The sequence below is a fragment of the Drosophila willistoni genome, unplaced genomic scaffold (genome assembly GCF_018902025.1).
Source record: "Drosophila willistoni isolate 14030-0811.24 unplaced genomic scaffold, UCI_dwil_1.1 Seg32.1, whole genome shotgun sequence".
Classification (NCBI taxonomy): domain Eukaryota; kingdom Metazoa; phylum Arthropoda; class Insecta; order Diptera; family Drosophilidae; genus Drosophila; species Drosophila willistoni.
This window is the reverse complement of record NW_025814271.1, coordinates 22,665-28,170: the sequence shown is the minus strand read 5'-3', so window position 1 is coordinate 28,170 and position 5,506 is coordinate 22,665.

Here is a 5,506-nt window from a genome sequence, read left to right as displayed (position 1 = left end):
AGCTAAATCTTTAGAAAGTTCACCCTCACTCAACTTGTTAATTGTTTGCAAAATATCCCGATCACGTTGTTGTTCGGCTTGAATCCAATTTTCAGAAATTTCCATCAACTGTTCATGTTTTTCTACAACTTTATTTTGATTTTGTTTTTTCTTATCAGGCAAAGGATTCCTTGACAGAAAATCTACATGGGCCATACGTTTGCCTTCGCGATATTGAATATCAAAATCGAATGCTTGAAGGAATGCCAACCAGCGATACACTCTAGGTGATATCTCAATTGTTGTTCTAGAAGGCTTTAACGAATTACAATCAGTAAAAATGACAAACCTATTATCATGTAGATAATGTCTAAGGTGTTTTACTGCATTAACTACCGCGAGTGTTTCTAACTCATAAGACGTGTATTTCGATTCACACACACTAGTAGTTTTACTGAAGTATTCAACCACATACGGTTTATTTTCAATTCGATGCAAAAGTATGGCTCCATAGCCAATGACACTTGCATCTGTATGCAGTTCTATGGGGTATTTAGGATCGAATATTACCAAGACTGGTTTGCTTGTAAGGATATCAATAATCTGTTTGCGAACCTTCTCATGTTCATTAGTCCAATCAAAATTAATTTTAATAGATGTAATAGAGTAAAGAGGTTTCAATAGCTGGGAGAATCCTGGTACATATTGGCGAAAATACGAAGCCAATCCTATAAATTGCCTCAATGTTGTAATTGACCTGGGTGGTGGCAATGCGTTTAATGCTTCAATTTTACGCCAATTTGGACGAATCTCACCCGCCTGTACTTCGTATCCTAGATACTGAACAGAATGCCTCAAAAATGAGCATTTTTCTACATTAAACGAACATTTTCTTTTTTACTAAAAGTGCTGGACTAGCATAAGGTGAACTGCTCGGCCTTATTACATTATAATCTATTAGCTCTTGAACTTTTGACCGGAGTAATTCTCTTTCACTGGGACTGAATCTGTAAGGGCGTCTTTGCACAGTCTTGGTGGGTTCTACTAATCAAATTGACATTACACCAGTAGTTACGCGAGTTAAAGGAGTTCCGCGAATGAATGATTTTACATGCTTTCTTAACAATCTTAACAATTGATTTTTATCTTCTCCCTGTGCTTCAGTTGCTAAATTATTAAAATCATTTTCGTAACTTTTTACAGAACATTCGTTAACTGTTTGTCTTTAATTATTTCCACACCTTCTGTTGATACTATAGCAGAGTATCCTTGTGCTAAAATTTCGCGGCCAATTACAATATTATTTTTCTTATTATTATGTTGGACTACATGAAATACTACTTCGATACAATTTCCATTTATCATTACATTACTTGTGATTTGAATTGACGAAACTACACTAACATTACCAATTCCACTTAATGATTACGTTATTTGTTCTTTTCCCAGACAGTTTGTGTGCTATGCTCTCTTTGACAAACGAGCATTCTGCACCTGAATCATATGTAATCGGAAAATTCTCACCTGGGCGCAACATAATTGCTTTTGGTTCATCAACGACACATTATGCACATGTGTGTATGCACGTCACCATCCGAACTCTTGGGGCATTGAGTAGAGATGTGTCCTGGCTCGTGACATCGATAGCATGTCACGACTTTAGCACGCACTGACGAAGCTCGCTGATCTTCTCCAGATGTAGAAGGTTTCTGCCCTCTGCATTCCGACTTCCTGTGTCCAAGCTTCCCACATGAGTAACATTTGATTGGCAATGTTTTAGCACGCTTTGCAATTGAATAATCGTCTGAAGAGCTGGACCGCTTATTGTCAAACGAAAAGACTTGTAACTCGGACCGTAAGTTTCGTCTGCTGCGAATAGTCAGTGTGTACGCAAATCGTTGTAGTCTGCTGTCATAGTTTGCTAAATGACCAAGAACAACCGATGCAGCAATTTGCTCATGATCCATGCCACGCCATTTTGTTAAAAGTGACGTAGATGACGTTTCGGTAGAACAATTTCACCATCTTGTCGAGATTCACTAGGCGATGCACGAAAAGGTTTTGCTAGCTCCCAAAAGTTTCGATTTTGTTGTTCTAATAAAATGCGAAACTGCTCCTCATTTATTGTTGGTCTTGAGTTAGACCCCACTTCTGATATCGGCGAAGAGTGGAATTCAGGGTTTCCTGAATCGTTGATTCCATTTTCCACTAATTTTCTGCAGCGAGTCTCGACGTGCTGTATGGTTGACTTTCAGAAGGAAAAGAGACTGAATTCTCTCTCACATATCTAGTGTTAAACAGTTTTACATCAGTCATGATATTCATTACTTAACACTGATCAATTCGCCTTAACAGTAGGCACACAATACAAATTATTAGAAATGCCTAACTCAATCTCCGACACGGTCATCCTGACAAATTACACGTCCTCGGGAAGCTCCTGCTTCCTTATACTCCTGTATAAACCACCTTTACAATCTCCGACATACTGTAATGTAATATAAAAAATATATATTTCGTATAATGAATGAGAACTTTTTACTTTTGTAACATTTTATGGAATATATTTTAAAATTTGTACTTAATTTTGATGAAGAGTTCTATTCCTATTTCGTGTTAAAATTTTACGTAATTTCAGAGCTTGCAAATAACAGTTGACCGATTCTTGGTGTTCGCAAATAAGTGTTGTAAACCGACAGTTTAAGCAAAAACTCAAAGAGCAACAGTTTCAGTTGTTTGCTCGATGAATCTGTTTTGCTCTGAAAAAACCGATTTTTTTTTCGATTCTTTTGCTCTGGTTATTATCGGACACTTTAATCTCTCACAATGAAGCAAAGTGTTTTTTGAGTATGCTTTGCGAATCAGATTCGCTTTCACTTGTGTTTGTGATTTCTTTGCGGTCGCGTCAACATTAACATTTTTAGTGAAATGGGTCATGAGAAATGTAAAAAAGTGCACCAATTTTTCATTCAATTTTTTTTTTCAATTAGTGTGTATTTATAATATACTCAGGTCATCACGTTGCAAATTTAATACGACATTTGTTAGCAAAACATAGACACGTTTTTAACGAATGTGACGCAAACGAGGACACCGAAGTGCCATTAAAAGCAAAAAAGAAGAAGATATGCTATGAAACTAGTGAAGAATGCATAGTTTCCTCCCTAGTTAAAATTGTAACCACGGATGGCAAGCCGTTTTTAATTTTGGAAAGCGAAGGCTTGAAGGAAATTGTTAATCCAATCTTCCATGCACTGCATATGAAACCGATTACATCGCGGAATATAATGGATTTTGTATCTGCCAGGGAGAAACATATTAAAGACAGCATTAAAGCTTTACTGCAGTCAAAGCTTATTTCCTTAAAATTGACGTTGCTACTAGAATGGACTGTTTCACCCGTCTCTTCATCACAGTCCTTTCCAACTGTTTTTATACGGTCTGTTTCACCCGTTTCACCACAGTCTCTTCCAACTGTGCCATTACGGTCTGTTTCACCCGTTTCACCACAGTCTCTTCCAACTGTGCCATTACGGTCTCTTTCACCAGATAAATCATACTCATCTCCGTCGATATCCAGCTCGCTTGGTACCTGCACCTCTGGCATTCTCCGTAAACTATCATGTGGGTACTTATACTGTCTTTTACTTGACATGGACTTCAACGTATATCTATCGCATTCTAATACTTCTATGACCATAAAAGGTCCACGAAACTTAGGGTCCAACTTAGTCTGTTGTCTCTCACTATTTTTGATCAGAACATAATCTCCCTTACTGAATCTGACTACTTTTGCCTTGTCTTTATCAAATCTAAGTTTGTCCTAGCTTGCTGCATTGTCCATATTTCTTGTAGCCTGAGAGATCTCTCTCAACAAAGATTTGTTCATTTAAGTCTATCGCTCTCTCATTATCATCAATGGGAACTAATCCTAATGGTCGAGCACTCTTACCGATTAATAATTCTAACGGACTCGATTTTGTAACTCGATTAACTGTACAGTTTAATGCTAACTGAACGTCCCTATAGCATCTTGCCATGAACGCTCACTGGATTCAACGATAGTTAATAGATTTTTAAGTGCTCATCACTCTTTCGACCTGTCTGAGAAGCACAGAATTCGACAAATTTCAATCCCGTAAAACTTCTGCCTTGATCAGCCACTAATTGAGCAGGTCCAAATAGCGCAATCGATGACTTTAATGCGTCAACAAATAAACATATTTTGTAAAACCATCGATTTGAACAATGACATACTCTTTACAATCGTTCTTCCTACTTAGTTTTCCAGTGCAATCTATATGCAACGTGTGCCAAGATATGCAAATCTTCAGAATCGAATGCAGTTCCACTTGGACTTTTCCGGACGCTGATTTTGTCACCCTACAAGTGATGCAATTCTCTACAAACTTTCGAACGTACTTCGCAATTCCCGTAAACCAGTAATGCTCTTACACTTTATCTAGGGTCTTTTCCCAACCTAAGTGTAAGATCGATTCATATACTTGGTTTATTACAGACCATCTAAAGGTTCTAGGAATGACTGGCAAACAACGAGTACTACAATTTCTTTGAATATTTTCTGTAAAGCACATTAGCTCTCATTTCATAAGTTGCAGCTAAATCTTTAGAAAGTTCACCCTCACTCAACTTGTTAATTGTTTGCAAAATATCCCGATCACGTTGTTGTTCGGCTTGAATCCAATTTTCAGAAATTTCCATCAACTGTTCATGTTTTTCTACAACTTTATTTTGATTTTGTTTTTCTTATCAGGCAAAGGATTCCTTGACAGAAAATCTACATGGGCCATACGTTTGCCTTCGCGATATTGAATATCAAAATCGAATGCTTGAAGGAATGCCAACCAGCGATACACTCTAGGTGATATCTCAATTGTTGTTCTAGAAGGCTTTAACGAATTACAATCAGTAAAAATGACAAACCTATTATCATGTAGATAATGTCTAAGGTGTTTTACTGCATTAACTACCGCGAGTGTTTCTAACTCATAAGACGTGTATTTCGATTCACACACACTAGTAGTTTTACTGAAGTATTCAACCACATACGGTTTATTTTCAATTCGATGCAAAAGTATGGCTCCATAGCCAATGGCACTTGCATCTGTATGCAGTTCTATGGGGTATTTAGGATCGAATATTACCAAGACTGGTTTGCTTGTAAGGATATCAATAATCTGTTTGCGAACCTTCTCATGTTCATTAGTCCAATCAAAATTAATTTTAATAGATGTAATAGAGTAAAGAGGTTTCAATAGCTGGGAGAATCCTGGTACATATTGGCGAAAATACGAAGCCAAAAATAAATTACCTCAATGTTGTAATTGACCTGGGTGGTGGCAATGCGTTTAATGCTTCAATTTTACGCCAATTTGGACGAATCTCACCCGCCTGTACTTCGTATCCTAGATACTGAACAGAATGCCTCAAAAATGAGCATTTTTCTACATTAAACGAACATTTTCTTTTTTACTAAAAGTGCTGGACTAGCATAAGGTGAACTGCT